The sequence below is a fragment of the Molothrus ater genome, chromosome 2 (assembly GCF_012460135.2).
Source record: "Molothrus ater isolate BHLD 08-10-18 breed brown headed cowbird chromosome 2, BPBGC_Mater_1.1, whole genome shotgun sequence".
NCBI lineage: Eukaryota > Metazoa > Chordata > Aves > Passeriformes > Icteridae > Molothrus > Molothrus ater.
In genome coordinates, this window is record NC_050479.2 from 70,884,526 (window position 1) to 70,901,072 (window position 16,547).

General features: G+C 44.7%; 1 long non-coding RNA gene across 1 annotated transcript; it reads left to right on the forward strand.

Moving 5' to 3' along the window:
* LOC118699862 (uncharacterized) lies at positions 1-5,682 on the forward strand. The gene is made up of 2 exons (XR_004982141.1): positions 1-4,483; positions 4,903-5,682. It is a non-coding gene; the product is annotated as an uncharacterized LOC118699862 (long non-coding RNA).
* Positions 5,683-16,547: the final 10,865 nt, after the last annotated feature.

Genomic DNA, 16,547 nt, shown 5'->3' on the forward strand with positions numbered 1-16,547 from the left:
CTTTTCTGTGCCATCTAGGCTGAGCCAGAGCTATGGAAAGAGCCTGGGGCTACTTACGTAATGCAGTTATGTTGCTGTGACATTATCATTTTCAGCTATAATTTGATTTATTGCTCCTTTAAGCATTATCCTTTTCCTCTCCATACTACAAAGATAATAGCAACTGCCCTCTTTCTTTCCGCTATTTTTTGTAGACATTGATACGTAGTTGCTTATGTTTCATCAGACTATTTAGTTGGAAAAGTTTAATTTTTGAAAAATAGATTTTATTTAACATTGGAAGCCACAAATACAGCAAGGAAAGGCATCTCTATAACTTCCTAGGGAAGATGCTTACTAATTACTACTTTTATCAAGTCCTCTAAGACTACAAATAGGAATGAAAACCTGCAGAATAATGATGAGGTTGCTGAACAATTCACCAATCCTGGAATTCTCAGTTGTTTCCAGAATAATACATTTGGCTGGTTTGAAGAGCTGGGTTGAGTGCCAGTGAATTTCATATGAGACCCTGAGCAAGCAAGTGATGTTAGGTAAGCTGTGCAAATTATTTAAAAGTTGCCTCAAGAGATCCTAGCACTAATTTAATAAAACAGGAGCCATGCAGGAATACATGTCAAAGCTGTAAATCATGCACAAGCAATGGAGAGATGAAATTACTCTGCCCACTTCAGCCAGTATCCATGTAAATTATCAAAATCCTCAGGCACTCTTCCCAGCAGACCTGAAGGAGGAATCACAAGAGGCTGGCACGTACCCAGATGCCAGTGGCACCTTGTGGGATTCATCTCCATCTTTCTGTGCCCACTCCTGTGCAGATGTGACCTCTGAGCTGGCCACTCTTGCCTTCCTGCACAGAGCAACAGCTGCTTCTGGTGCACAGCTGCCCTGGGGATGGTGTAGGCCTGAAATGGGTCACAGGAGCCACATGGTGCAAGTGCCTCTTTCTGTCATTTCACTGCAGGGAACCCCGGGTGACCCCCTCAGCTGTGCCAAGTGAGGCACTGTGAGTCACATCCCTGCTGCTTTTACAGGTTAAAGGGCTGGAATTTGGAGCAGCCTGGGAAAGTAAGGGCTGATGGAGGAGCAAGAGCCTGGAGGTTGAACACTGCAGTGGTTACTGGAAGGAGCACTTCCTGGCAGTGGCCTCCAGAGCAGCACTGGGGAGCATTCCAAGGCATCCTGTGCTGTTTGTGGGGAGCTGGGGACTCATAGGATGCTATTTGTAGACACCAGAGCCTGAAGTCTAATCCCACTGGTAGTAAAGCTTGGGCTGCAGCCCAGAGATGGGTTTGCCTGGCTGGCAAGACACTGAAGAGTAGGATTCAAAACACTGATGTGAAGAGCAGGGATCTGGTTAAGAGACTGCCAGCAAAGGATGCTGGTGCTTGGTGAAAGAGGCAAAGAGGTCAAGTCCCAAATCCTCCCACTGCTCTGCTGCATTTTAGCTATTAATGTAGTAGTTAAGAGTTGCACATGAAAGGAGAGGCTCTAGTTCATTTTCTGACAAACCTGGGTGAGTTCAGGCAGACACCTCTCACTCATGGCTGGGCTGCATGCTGGGCTGGGCAGGGTTGCAGTGCAGCAGAAAGCCTGAGAGAGCATCCCCCTCTCTTTGGTCTCTCCTGGGGCCTCTCTGGGATGACTAAAGTTTCCCATGGAGCACCAGAGGGCTTTCTAGCCCCCAGGGAAGCAAGACTGGCCTCCAGATCAAGATACATGAATTAAAGAGAAGGAAAGAGACTTAGGAGGGAGTACAACTCTGTGTGTAACAGAACTCAGGTCTAAGATCACTGTCACCCTGGTCTTCATCTTCCTGGCCAAGTGCTCTGGGACTCCTTGGGGCTCAGAGCTTGCCCTGAGATCAGCTTGGATGAGGAGAAGGCTTTGAACCAGAGTCCCTGTCCCAGGTGGGAAGATTTGAGCCTAATGGGCCGGAGGAGACTTTTAAACAGATGAGTCAGATCTGAGAGGGAAATGTCAGAAGTGGTCTGGGCTATAAGCAGGGTGCTGGGAAAGCCAGCCTAGATTAGAAAGCAGCTTTCTGCAGAGCTTTGCAATGCTGGAAGGAGATGTACTTTCTGTGATTAAACTGGGATGTCCCAAGGAATGTTGCTCTCCCCCTGCCCCTGTACTTCCCAAAGGGCTCACTTGTGCTAGTGTTGGATCCTTCTCATTTCCAAGGCATGTTCTGGGTGTGTCACAGTACCATGGGCATACCAAGGTCTGAGGATGAGAAGTGGTGCCAATAGCTGAACACATTTAAGTGGAAAAGAAAGTGGAAGAGCTGGATCTGTAGTGCTGAATAGAGTGAGGTGCTCCTCATCCTCACTGGGGAGGAAGCCCCAGGTGTTGTGTAGAGGTGAAGTTTTTATTCCCTTGGACATGTAGAAAATTCTAGACTCTCTTTGAAAATGCAGAGTTGGAAACACAGGATATAAATTCCCACCCATGAGGTGGTCATCAATTGTGCTGTACAGTGAAGATATTAATTTGTTACCTCTTAGTTTTGGTTTCGTTGAAGGAGATCTACTTCAAGGTTAAGTGGGAAATAATGTAACAATTGCTACAGAAGGCAATATTTCCTTTCCATGTGGTAAGTCCAACAAAATAGATTATGGGAATTATGCAACTTGCTGTCACCAAGGCATCTTAGATATTTTGTAAATGTTTCCATATGCCAGATCCTTTAGGTGGAACAAGCAAAAAACTTGATTTTACCTTTGCTCTGTGGGAAAAAACCCTAATTACTAACAGATACATGATGCAAAGAAAAATACTTTATTTCTCTTAGAGACATTGTAATAATATCCAGACAGTAATAAACCAAGATTTAATTCTCCAGCTTTTAAAATTGTCTCATATGAGAGTAGGAAGATGGCTTCATAGTTAAACGTGGAACTCTAAGGGATGTGAATTGAATGGCAGGGTCTGCTGCAGGCTATCTCTGACCTCAGATAAGTAATTTAATCTCAGTGTTACTCCTGTTTGCCTGTGGAAAACTACGATAATATCCTCTTTTCATCAGTTCTCCCTTTGGTGTGCTTAGATTGCAATCTATTCAGGTCAAAGATTTAGCCTTATCTTGTTTATATGGACCAATTTCACTGAGGGCCTTGAGGATGGATCTACAGATAATTCTATTTTCTAATAGTGTTATCTGGAAAATATCTACAATTAATCTATGAATCCAGTAAAATCACACTGAATAACAATTGCTCCTCAGATGCTTAAAACTTGTACTAAATTGCAGAATGGCAATATTATATCTAGATGACTGGAACAACAGCATAAATCTGTCATAGGAAGGTCCCCAGTGCTGGCACAGTCTGAATATTTTATGCTAAAGTGCTGTTCTTAATCTGAGATGGCTGGTATTTACATAATGTCATAAAAGCTTGTAAAGGAGAAAAGTAAGTTCTGCAGAAGTCGGGCAGTAGCAATTCCCCTTATTACCAGTTGCAACAGATCTATTGGGCAAGAAAAAGTGCTAAAGATAAGCACCAGTGAAAATTAAGACAGTAAATCTTTCTTTTCCATTAGCTTCTGAGGCAAAACTGAGGAGGAATGAGAACAACTTGAGAACAACATGCAAAATGAAAGTCTGGAGTGACTTGTGTGAATGCATTAGCTTTCCTCTCTAAAGAGAAGAAATGAAATTGTTCCATCTAGAGGCCTTGAGAAACTGGGAAGCACAGAATTAAGCAATGGTTAATGAAGATGTGAATAACAAAAAACATTCCATAAAGCTGTTCAGATAAATGACATCAAGGATCCAGACTTCTTTGCCTTTGGTGAAGCAGGTCCAAACCTCTGAATTCTGACTGCCCTGCTCATGGCAGCTGCCAGCTCCTCCTGGTGGGCTGAGTCCTTCCCTCACCCGTCAGCATGGCTTTAGGTGTCCCTCCTGGGTGGCACAGAGGAGCTGGGACAAGGCTGCACAGTGTCAGTGTCTGAGTGCTTATCCAGGTGTTGGGTGACAGCATTTGAAACCCCTCTGGAGTCCCTGGCAATGGAGAGAATGATGTTTCCAGGCAGCCACCCACGTGTCCTGTTTCAGACTCTAACTCCGCGTTTCTCTTGCCTGACCAGGAAGGATCAAGCGTGTCTGAAATAACTTCTCTTCCCCTCTGCAGGGTAAGTGTGGCACCAGTGGACACCCAGGGCTAGACCAGCTCCAGGCTCTTCTGCTGTGACATTCAGGGCAGCACAAAGTCCAAGCTGTGGCTCGGGCTGATGCCTGCCTTGACTGACTGCCTCAGTAATTCCTCCTTTGCTTTTCCTGCAGGAGCATTCCCAGCCTTCCACTCCTGCCATGGCCCAGGACTCCCTGCCTGTTTGTGGGAAAGGCAAGGGGGATCTTAGCTCTGGGAAACTGGGCTGAGTCCTGGACACTGTGAAAGCCCTGGTTTGGGTTTACATGGCAAATAAACCTTTATCTGCACTGGAAAGTTCTCGGCAGAAGCATATACAGGGATGCAGGGTGAGACTTCATTGCTATCTTTTCTCAGGAGTCCTTCCTCATATAGTGAAAGGAAGGGGAATTAGAAATAAATTAAATAATTAAAAAAAAAAAAAAAAAGGAAGAAACCACAGAATGTTCTGAGTTGGGAGGGACCCACAAGGATCATCAAGACCAACTCCAAAGTGCATGGCCCATACAGGGATCAAACCCACAACCTTGGCATTATTAGCATCATGTTCTGGACAGCAGAGCTAATCTCATATAATGATTCATATGGATAATATAAGTCATAAGCCATATAGTCATATATGACTATATATGGCTATAATGGGTAAATCTGCCCAGTCTCTGCTTTCCCTTCCTTTCAGATGTGGTCTTTTTCCAAGGCAATATACATTATAATAATGTCTAATCTCAATATTCTTGCTTTATCACAGATAGAAGTGAGTGTTCCAGTCTTGCTGCCTTTTGACCACTTGCAAAAACTTCAGCTCCTCTGTGACATGCTTGCTCAGGAGAGGTCCCAGTAGTGACATCCTGGGCTGGAGGTGGTGTTTCTTAAAACCTTCACTGCTTTTAACAAGGACTACTGCCTCCTTGCTTGTGTAAGGACACATCTGTGTGGGCAGAGTCACAAGAGAGGGGTCTAAGGTGGAGAGAACTTCAAAGTTTCAAACTGCACACTTCACTGAAATATATAATTCAGTTATGAGAATTGTGTACAAATTCTTGTTGCATTGTATAATTTCTGCAGATGATCTCCTGTAGTTCATCACTGAATGTCTTAATTATTTTTCTTAATTAAAAACCAAACAAACAAAACCCCCTTTTTTGGTTCTCCCACTTTCCTAGAGTTTGCCAATTGTGTGTAATTTAACTTAGATATCATGTTCCCCGTTTCTTGCTGGATGGAACATGCCTGAGTTGGGAATCGTGCAAATGGGAATGTGAACAATTATTGTTTCAGGGTGTAAGATTAAATGGAATAACACCCAATTTCTTGACATGTGGCAATGCTTGTTGTGCCTAATGGGTATAGATTTATACCTATGGTCCTACAGCTGATGTCCTGCTGCTCCCAGCACCACTTTAATCATCTTAAATGCTCTTGGATACCCACAGTGGTTTGGAGAGGCTGTAAAACAGCATAAAACCTACAAAGACTGAGCCTTCCTAAGGAAAATAAACATGTACTCTTCAATTTATGTGCCAGCTAATGTTTTTTCTACTTTGTCTCCTGTTTTATTCAAGAGCCAGAAACCTTACATTTTTCCCTGAATAGCCTCTAATTAATGCACCTTACATCTCTTCTTCACCTAGTATCTACACATGAGCTCTGTTTTTCATGTCAACAACTGAGCTTCTCATTCATGTCATGTGTAAACACATGCAGCTTGAATCTCTGGTGTTTTCATCAGCAGCTTACACTACACTGTGCCCTTTCCTAATATCCTTAATCTGGGCTTCTGGAAAATAAAATAGTGACCTACTTTATTTTCTGCCTTCAGAGGAAAAACAAAGTGCATGTGGTGGAGCAGCAGCTGCTGCTTCCTGACAGGGAGTGAAGAGCTGTAGTGCCCCTGATCCAGAGCTTTGCTGAATTCCTGTTCTCACATCCTCCTCTCCCTGCTCCCTGAGTGTGGGCATTGGCTGCAATCTTATCTCTGCTGCTCGGGGGCCATCACTCAGGTCTGGACAAACCAGAAGGGATTGCTTCCACATGAGGATGGGTTAATTACAGGGAAAGTGGACTCATGGGCTGCAGTCCCTCTCTGCAGTGATGACTCCTGCTCACAAAGCTGGAAACATGCCCACAGCTCATGAATGTGTGCTGTGTATCGTGCTCCTGCTCTCTGACCTCTGCCTGTGCCACCAGTTATTTGGAAAACACTGGAATAGGGACCAGTGCACTGCTTTCACTTTGCAATATGGGGGGAGGGGGCCTCTTTCACGTGGTTTCCTCCCTCCCTTTCTGCAGTGGGTGATGGTGTCAGTGTTGACTCATCACCTGCTTGCTTCACAGACCTCTTCCAGTGTCTCCAGAAGCTCCAGTGCTTCACAGGGCTGTCATACAGTGATGAAAGCTAGGCACCAAAATAGAAAATCAATAGTATGCAAGCAGTCTCCTCCCACATGTGCTTTTGAAAATCTCCCCCACAACCTTTTGCATCAACACTAACCAGATTTCAACTATAAATCTGCTGCACTTAATCTCTCTAAGTACCTCTCCAGCACTCGCCTCTCATCCCCAACTTAAGCTCCCTTATTGACAGATGCACACACACACAAACAACTTATTTTTCCCCCCTCTCAATCCTCCATTGTTCAAAACCAACACAAGACAACAGCTCTGGCAAGGCTGTGTCTGTCCTCTTTGCACTCAAAGTAGTGACCAGTTCAAAATGGGAGGAGGGAGCTTTGCTCTGGCCTGGCTTTTGTGGAGCTCCTTGTGAGATGCAGCCAGTCAACCCCTGGTCTCAGATTTGGGGACTTCTGTGCCCATCTCCAGGTTTCCTGCAAAGCCACAGCATATTATCTGCACAATTGCACAGTAGTGGCTGGATGTTTTACCCTTGGCTGGCTTCTATGCTGTCTTCAAGTTATTGTTCCAAAACTGCCTGATGCAACATCAAAGCAGCAGCCCAGACAAAGCACATTCAGGCTGGGAGCTGGGGTGGAAAGAGGGAAACTTTGCAGCAGAGCAGACATGCAGGCTGGTTTTACTTTGGCATCAGTGGGAGTGAACGGCAGGCAGGAGAGCTGCTGGTGAAAGAAATTTTATTGGTAGAAGAAGTTTAATAGGTGGGAGCTAGGCTAGAGGGAAAATGCAACCCATCCCAGAATGCTAGTTTGGGTTTTTTTGGGGTTTGGTTTGTTTTGGTTTTTTGTTTATTTGTTTGTTTTGGGTTTTTTGGTACATATTGATTGGAAGTGTTGGAATACTTGGACTAGGGCAACAGCATGAAGAGTTAACATAGTGTCTGAGATAAACATTGGCTTTTTCTTGTAGCAAAAAGAGATGACTAAGCTGAGAATTCTAACAAGAGCTGATCTCCATTTCAGATCTTGTTTAAGAGATTAATTATGGAATACTGTAGACCTAATTAAACATGAAATCAAGGGCAAATAGGCACAGCCTTACACCAACTAACAGAAATACCAAAATTCTGCTGAAACAGACTGAATTTCTGTACTTGGAAAGCAAGAAACTGCCACAGCCTCTTACAGTTCTCAGATAAAAACAATAACAGCAAGAAAAAAGGTCTTGATACATTAATTGACAAATTTTATATTGAAGAAAGACTGATGACTTTCTACAAGCACAATTGCAGTAAGTTTTGTAGGTACTAGGTGGTCTACTGCTAATTATTTTCCACTTTCATAGCATCATAAATTTAGGGAATCTAAATTAACATTAAAATATTATTTCATCGTATTACTAATCTGTTGAATAGCTGGAGAAACAGGATCCTAATTACTAAAATGATGTGCCTGTGTTCTCCTACAAAACTGGTGAAAGGAAAAGCAATGTAAATTGAGAGTCCTGACATTAAGCTGTTGTGTCAAGATTTAAGGATTTGAGGAATTTATTTGTAAACGTACCAAAAAAACCCACCCTGGAGGAAGTGCAATCACAAATTTAACTAATTGAGGCAAATAATTCTAGGTTGCTCCAGTCAGCTGGCAGCTCCTGGGTTTGAGGATTCATTTTTCACCGAATTCTTGTGAATCCCTTGTGGTCTGTCCAAGTCTTTGTCACTTAGAAAAACTAGCAATTCTGGTTTTTGGAGTTTTTTGAAATTAAATTGTCTGTCATAGACACAATCAGTTTTACTCTCTGAATTCTACAGTTACTCAAATCACACATGTCCATTGAATCAAGGTCCCTTTAAGAAGGGATGTGCACAAATCAGTGAATCTGTGTGTGTCACACGTGAGCTATTTCTTTCCAGAGGGGCACTGATGCCCTCCTCAGCACCAGGGAGTGCTGGCACGGCTGCCTATGCAGCGAGGACATGGTGGTGCTGGTGGCTTTTCTGTGAGTGTTGAGCTGGCTTTGGCTGCAGACATCCTGGCTCCTCTCCCTTGAGTGGCACCAGGGACATCTTGGGATACAGCCTTGCAGAGTGGATGTTTTGGCCTCTCTTTTGACTTTCCAGTCTCTCTGTTTTGTGTGCCTTTCATCAGGCCCAGCAAGAAGTCAAGTCAGACTTCTGCTGCACACCAGCTTGTTCATCCCTGCCCTTCGTTTGTTACTCCTGGTTTTTCCTTGCTCTTGTTTCTTTTTTAGAACTGGCCCATTTTGGGCACTGTATTTTATCCTCTGCTCCTGGAGGTGGTCCTCAAAAAGCCTTGTCCTTTTCTGTTTTTTCTTTACTGCCTCTCAGCAATAAAGAACTGAATGTGTGTGCTGCACAAGAATATGAAGTGTTTGTTTGAAAGTACTGTTGAACACAATGTCTCTCATCTGCATGCATGGGAAAAAAAGAGAAAATATCACCTGTGTAACATTCCACCTCTGAAGGTTATCAAGGATAACTCCAGTTCCATGGGCTATGGGTTTCCCTCAAGGAATTCTTAAAGGACACAGCTGAGAAATGGCTGGAAATAAGTGATTAGAAACAGAAATCAGATTAAGGGGTTTTACCTGGGATTTCTTGTGAAGTTCAGCCACTTCCCACACTGCCACATTCCTCTCTTAAGGGTCTTGCCCTTTTACAGTGGGAGGAGACAATGTGATGAAGATCTGCAAGGGCCAGAAGATCAGTGACTGGTGAGTTGAGCTCGCTCATACCAGTAATGATGCTGTTGTGTTCAGACACAGCCAAAAGGATTCCAGCCAGCCAGCTGGAATTTGGCTCATAGCAGGCAAGCCCAGCAACCTCTTGGGTGTTAGAGAGAGCACAAATAGTCTCAGTTCATGCAAAAGTAGGTATATTTCTCAAGTTTGATTCAGTTATAAAACTACTATCTTCCCCACATTTGTCTGCCCTTTCCTGAAAAGGACAAAAGAGAAAGGAATACGTGTTTTTTCCTTCCTCTTATCTCTATGCAACACTGCCTGCAAATTCAGGGATATTTAATTTTCTTGGTTTCCAGTCATGTATAGAAATGGGTGGGGAGCAAGGGTCTCAGTCACTTCCCACAGGACAAAGTAGCCTGAAGGGTCCTCTCCTCCAGCCATGCAGCAGGTTCCTCCTCTGTCTGGAAAGCAGCAGAGGATGGGCAGTGTCCAGGAGGTAGCCAGGAGGTTCCTGTGTGACCATCTGGGCTTGCTCACTCCTTGTCTGCCCCACCAGGTCACACCTGGGTCACTTCTGGTGCCACAGCTCCAGAGCAGCCAGGTTTGGGGCTGACTTTCTGTTTCAGCACTCATGGCTGATCCTGCCTTTGAAACAAGGTGTTGGACTGCTGGCTGCTCTGCTCTCAGCCAGTCCTGCCTGCACTCCAGCAGTGTCTGCAGCTTTGCTTTCCAGCAGATTGCCTTTCAGTGCAGCTGATACTCTGACACCATCACAGAAAGGCCAGTGCTGGGATCTGCTGGTGCCTGGGATCTGCTCCTGGGCATTGCCTCCACATGTGTTAGCCTCTGTGTCAGGTTGTGCTGCAGCAGCCCAGAGTATTTCCCATCTGACCTGGTCTGTGTTATATGTTAGAGACAGAAGACAAGGTCTGCATGCTGCGTTTTCTATATGGCATGGCCTTAAAATTTTTCTGTCCTCATCTCTTGTTGCTTTTGAAACAATTCTCCATTCCTTAGCCCAGCTGCTCTCTGGAGTGTGGGGCTTTATCCACTCACATGGACCAACCCCAGCATGCACCAGCTCCTTCTGCTTTACAAGATGCCAGGAGAGATTGCTGTCCACCCCAGGTTTCAATAATGTTATTTCCATATTTATGGAAAAAGAAAAAAAAAAATCACAGAGTCAAAGAATAAGCTGAGTTGGAAGGAGCTCACAAGGAGCATCAAATCCAACTCCTGGCCCTGCACAGCCATTTCTATTTTGATAACAGTGATCCACGATACACTTTGTGTTCCAGAGGAACCACAGAAGAAGCTTCAAAAGTCTGCAGTTCCCTGGTGCAAAAACTCAAGGAATGTGCTCAAAACCAAAACTGTTTCACAAACACATGAGCTCCCATTTGCCCAGCTGAATGAGGACTGAAGGAAAGTGCAAATTTTTTTTTAAATCCTGCTAAAACTATTTTTGTCTTGATAGGACCATAATCCACATATGCTGTAATGCTGGTTACTAATTAAATCACTCTGAGACTCAGAAATGCAGATAAAGCAAGAAGGGATTAAACTGGTAGTTTTAGTATCGTTAGGAAATTCCCAGTTGAATTTTACAGGAAACTGCTTAAATGAACACAGGGACAGGAAAAATGTGGGAACTCAGCACATCACTCTGGATGTCCAGAGTTACCGAGAGAACCCCTGGGGGCTTGGAAATCCTGGAATGTTGCCAGGAGCTTCTGGTGGCTTGACTTTGATCCCTCTAGGGATGTGCCACCTGTTTGAGGACATGAGAGTCACTTGGGAGTGAATGGTGCAGGAATGATGTACTTACAGGGTGAAATACAGATTTTAGGGTTTTGGTACAGGGGGGTTATGGAGACAAGATGGAGGGATCAGGGCGTGTCTTGTCCTTCTTCTTTTTTCTTCTTGTCATCCATTTTCTGTGGTGATGTTGGTACTTGGGGATTGGTCCATGGTGAAGGTGCACTTGCTAATATGGGTGAAAGGTATTGGGAAATAAAGGTAAATATGACGTACGCAGTTTTTAGTATAAAAAGACACAACCGCCCCGTGGGTGGTCAGAGTGCCCTTGGCTGCCTTGCAGGTCAGACCTCTGCTGGGCAGAAAGAAAATTCTGTAGATAAGAAATAATAAACAATCTGAAGACTGAAAAACTGAAGAGTCCAGACTCGTCCTTTGAAGCGCGGGCTGCCCCAGAATCATCCTACGCGTGTCTGGGCAGAGACAGACAGCTGACCGCACAGAAAAAAAGCCTCTTTGACAATTATTCTCTACTGTATGGAGCCTGTAGATCTTTAATAGTGATGTCTCTGCACACATGAAGAGAAAAAATGTTGTGATACATAAGAGGTCAGTACCTTCTACAATTCGGTAATGTCCAGTCTTTCTTTATGTGTGGGACAAACCTATTCTTCATCCTTGTTACCAACTGATAATATCAGCGTGGGGTGAAGATCCAAAATTGATAGGTGTGAGGTGTATCACACATGGCCTGGGAGCTCCTGGAGGCACTGTGTGGAACTTGGGCACATTGTGCCTAACTAGGAAGGATGCACTTGGCATTGCCCTCCATGCTGTCCACAGTTCTCCTCTTCCCCTGCCTGCTTCCCCAGGAGGTGCTCCTCTCCCCTTGGAGAGGACTGAGGAGTTGGAATTAGAAGCTTTCTCTTCTTCCTCATGAGACCTATGGGAAAGGGAAGTCCTCTCCGGGGTCTGTGTGACACCTCCAACCCCATATTCCCCTGACTGTGTGCAAGAGTAATCTCCTTGCTGTTCCTCAGTTGTCTCCAGACCGAGGGAATGGGAGCAGCAAGGAACCAGAATTTTGGGAACCAACTCTTTACTGGCCCCAGGGCTGGCCCCAGTGCATCCAGCTGCCCTCTCCAGCATCCTCACACCTGAACCTGGAGCCTCACTACTCTGCTTGGTCTTTGGCTCAGGTTTTGCAGGGTCTGGCTGAGCTCTGAGTTAAGTCAGCTGCTATTCTTGCATTACAACTTTGCTTTTTGGTACTTTAATTTAGCTGTGTAATAAGATGCTTAAATGCAAATGTAGATGCTCAGGTTATGGTTTTTACAATGTCTAGATCTGTACTTCTCACTTGGAAATGGGCTCATGCAAATTACTGGCAAGTGCAGCTTTCTACATCTCTGACAGTGCTGCCTTACACAGCCAGGACCCCGGAGTTCTGCTTGATCCTGGTGCTACAGCTGTGGTATAAAAATAACTAACTACACTTTGGAGCCCTGCCTTTGTCATTTAGCCTGATAGTGTGACTGTCCAGCTAGGGCTAATATCAGGAAACCCCCAGTAAAGAGCAACACACTGGACAGAGATTTGTAGCAGCGTGTTGTAGTACTCTTTCAAAGACCGAGAGAGAAAAACATGTTACTGGTGTGAAATGAAGGTGGATAAAAGTGTCTCATTTTCGCTTCCTGCCATTTTAGGAGTGTTCTGTGTCATTCTTGTTCTTTTCAACTCTTATTAAGAGTAAAAGTAACACAACCAACTATGCACAAATGCTGTATTGCGAGATAATAAGTTATCATCTGATGCTACTTAGAATTTTCAAGGACCTTTGGAGAATACTATACTCTCTTAACTGGTAGCAGGTTAATGTATTTCCTTTGTGGAAATGACTTTTCACTTTTGATGCTAAGAGAAACTTCTCTGAAAACCTTTCTCCTTATCTAGAAGCAAATAGTTTGCAATGCTTTAATATAATCGAACATCCATAAAGCTCAGTGTATGAAAAAAAGACTCTTAAAAGAAGTTATTGATACTATAAATTATTAATAGAAAAGCATAATTCCCTTTAAATGCTTCACCATATTTGAAGTGCAAAAGGCAAGTGAGATGCTGGAATCACACCAAATTTACATTAGGGTTCTGTGATACTCTGATCTGTTCATTATTATTATTATTTTATACACTTTCTTATCACTAAGTGCTTTCCAATTGTTTAGTAAGGGAGCTAATTGGTGTTATTTGGTCTTTTTCTTACCCTTTCCCTTTCATTGGTGGAGATGAGTATTTTGGTAGGGCTGGTTTTCTTTAGGATACACACACTTATTTATATTGGCTTAAACAGAGAGAGAAGATGTACATTGTATTTGGGACTGAGAGGGGAAAGGCTGAGTGTCTCCAGTTCCTGTGAGACTCCATTCCCAGAACAAACAGACTCAGTGATTTCCAAGGACACTGAGCTGAGCCCTTTCTGAGAGCAGCATTTGGGTCAGCACTGTTAGGTGTTCACATGCCTCTAACAATTAACCAGCTCAAACCCTCCTGCCTCTGCGAGACAGCATCCCACCTCTGCAGCTAAAATCTTCCCAGAGAACTGGAGAATCACACATTTAAGCCGATCCACAACAGCTTTAATTAAACCTCAGTTAAACTGGTCCACATTTAAATATCCAGGAGATACAAGCACCATCCACACTTAATTACAGCAGCACAGCCTAATGCCCTGTTCTGTGCCCGTGGTGGCTCATGCTCGGGGGCTGCTGGGGAGGACTGTGGACTGCTCCAGCCCCCCACTCCCAGCTTCACTTGCCCACCACTCCCTAGCCCTCTCTACCCCCTCCCCACCCCCTGGTGCCCCTGGTGGCCCCGGGCAAGCAGCTGCAGAGCGTAGGGAAGGCAGGCAGGGAGCCCAGGGCCAGCCCAGCACGCCACTACCCTGCTGCTGAGGGGAAGCTGCTTGTATGGGCACAGGAGAGGTGGAGGCTGGTGGTGCCCAGCACTGCCTGCAGCCATATGGCTGCTCCAGGGGCTTCCTGGCACAGCCCCCAGCAAATCCTCTTAGTTCAGCTTCACCCTCTTTCTTGCCTCTTTGATGTCAGTCTTGCCTTGGTCCCTGCTCCAGTCCCAATTCCCACTGCAATCTCCCATGGTCAGGCTGTGGTTGTGTCCCCAGTGCTGTCATGGCCCAGCCACAGCTCAAGGATGGGACATTGAGGGGTTATATCTGCTCTCTGCACAGGGTCCTGTCTGGTAGTGACACACCAGGCACAAAACAGCCTGCATTCATGCCACTAAACCATCTTGCCTCTCAGACCCAGTGGCTGTATCCAAGCTACCTTGCCTGCTGCTCTGGTAGCTGCCATGGGCAACTAATGGAGATGCACAAGGCCAAGGAGAGCAAAAAGTGTATTCTGTGATAAGGGGCACTGCGTGGCAACAAAGACCAGGAATGAAGAACTTAAATTTGCTGCTGATTCTCTACTTTGATACCTTGCTACGTTATCTGTCTCCCTGTGTCACAAGCAGGCACTAAACACAAACCTACTTTCCTAAAGCTGTTACGAGGATTCTTGTTGAAAATTTGATCAAGAAAGTGAAAAGCAGTAATTAAAATATTCTTATATAGATTGGAAGTAGGTACAGAGCGTTATGTATCAGGAAGGGTGTGTTCACATTAGCAACAGGCCATTGCAATTTATTCTGTTCCTCAAAATCTAGGTAAGAGAACAAAAATGCTTCCTGATCTCTTTTTCAGTTTTGAAACAGCATAATAAAAAACATCTGCTAAAGCTAATGACTGCATTTGCATAGATTACATGTGACAATCCAGCACACAACAGGGTGTCCTGCCATGCAGACAACAAGCCACAAGGGTGATGCACTTCTCTGGCATTTGTTGCCATAAGTCAGTGACACTTCTACAATAATAGCATCAGCTACTTTCCAGGAGGGCTTTGGCTATCAGTGCCAGAGAAAATTACTGGCTCCCTCTTGCTTTCCAAGATGAAAGGTGTAGGGCTCTCTCCTGCCAAGTGTGGCGGAGCAGTGGAGGAGGGGAAACAGATTTCATGGAGGCACCCAGCAAAACCCCTTGGCTCTGGAACAGTGGGGGCAAGGCTGAGGGAGGCTGAGCCCCGGTGCCCAGCAGTGGGGGCACAGGGCTGGCCACAGACAGCATGGGCAGGCTGTGCACATCCCTGCCATCAGCCAGGCTGAGGGAGGGCTGGTGCCTGCCATGGGGCAGCGTGGCTGGATGCCATCAAGAGTTGGAGGGGAAAAAATGGCTCCTTTGTGTTTTCAGCACAGTGGTTGAGTTTTATGGCATGGCTTTGTTATTCTTGCAGCATTGGCTATGAACAAATAAAAGACGACAATTTATAGCCTAAGGCCAACTGGCTCTGATACGGTGCTATTCCTTTTTGCTTTGCTTAATTGGGCTAACAGAAAAAGACAACAGCTGCAATGGTGGGAATGAAAAATGCCTTTGCTTGTCCTGGTTTTGACAGCAATCAGCCTGACAAGAGACTATCAATTGATCTGAGATAAGTCTTAGTGAAGGATGCAGATTGTTGTCTGTTTATCCCCTTTACTATTTCATAGATACAAGTACAGATAAAAAAACTAATACCAAGAGTTACTTTGAGAGTGAGAAAACTGTTAGACATGTTTAAGATCAGCGTGAAAAGGAGAGGAATCTCTCTGAAAAAAAATGTTCTGTGACTTCTGCGTGTTTAGATATGTCCATATCTATGTGTGCACATGTATATTATGAAGCAAGAAAGTCAAAAGAGAGACAGGCCATAGTCATGTGTTTTCAAAAAAAATCAGGTCATTTTCTCCAGTTTGTTTTTCCCAAGTCTGCAGATCTAACAGCCACAGGATGCTTCCTTCTGTCCTGGTAATCCATGAGTTCAGGCAAGGCTCTGTGACCACCTGTCAGCCTATTTTTGTGATTCTCCACAGAAAAACTCCACAAAAATGAGTGGATGATCTTGACTGTCCCATCTGATAGATACAACACTTTTTGGATTGGTGCATAATTTTCCCATTGGGTTTTGGTGGAAGCAGGAGATGATATGCCCTGGCCAGGAATCAAGAGAAATGGGCTTTTCCCAATCAGCCAGAGATACTGGGCAAACTGGTGCTACTGGTTTCCAGTTGCTTGCACCCGGCCCTGATCCAGGACTGTGGAGTTTGGTGGGAGTTTTGCAGTTACCATCCTTGGTACAAGCTGAATCCAGCTATTGTGTGTGGAAACACCACTGAGGAGAGACTTTCACATTGCAAGAGGCTGGTGGAGGCTTGCTTTGCCTACCAGGTACCTTACAGCCAACTCAGAGGGCCTAATCCTGTGTTTCTTACATGGTCCTGTTTCAAATGGTGCTTCTCTGGAAACCTGTTTTGTCCGAGTAAAAAAAGGAGTAGGAGTGGAAGCCCCAGTGATTATTCTTCTCAGTACGAATCTATTCTTAAACTGCTCTGTACTCCTTAGATATTTCAGTAAAACTGTCATAAATCAACACCCACTGCTTCGTTTTTCTTAGTGGTGAAAAAAAAAAAGCAAAGAGAGAAAAA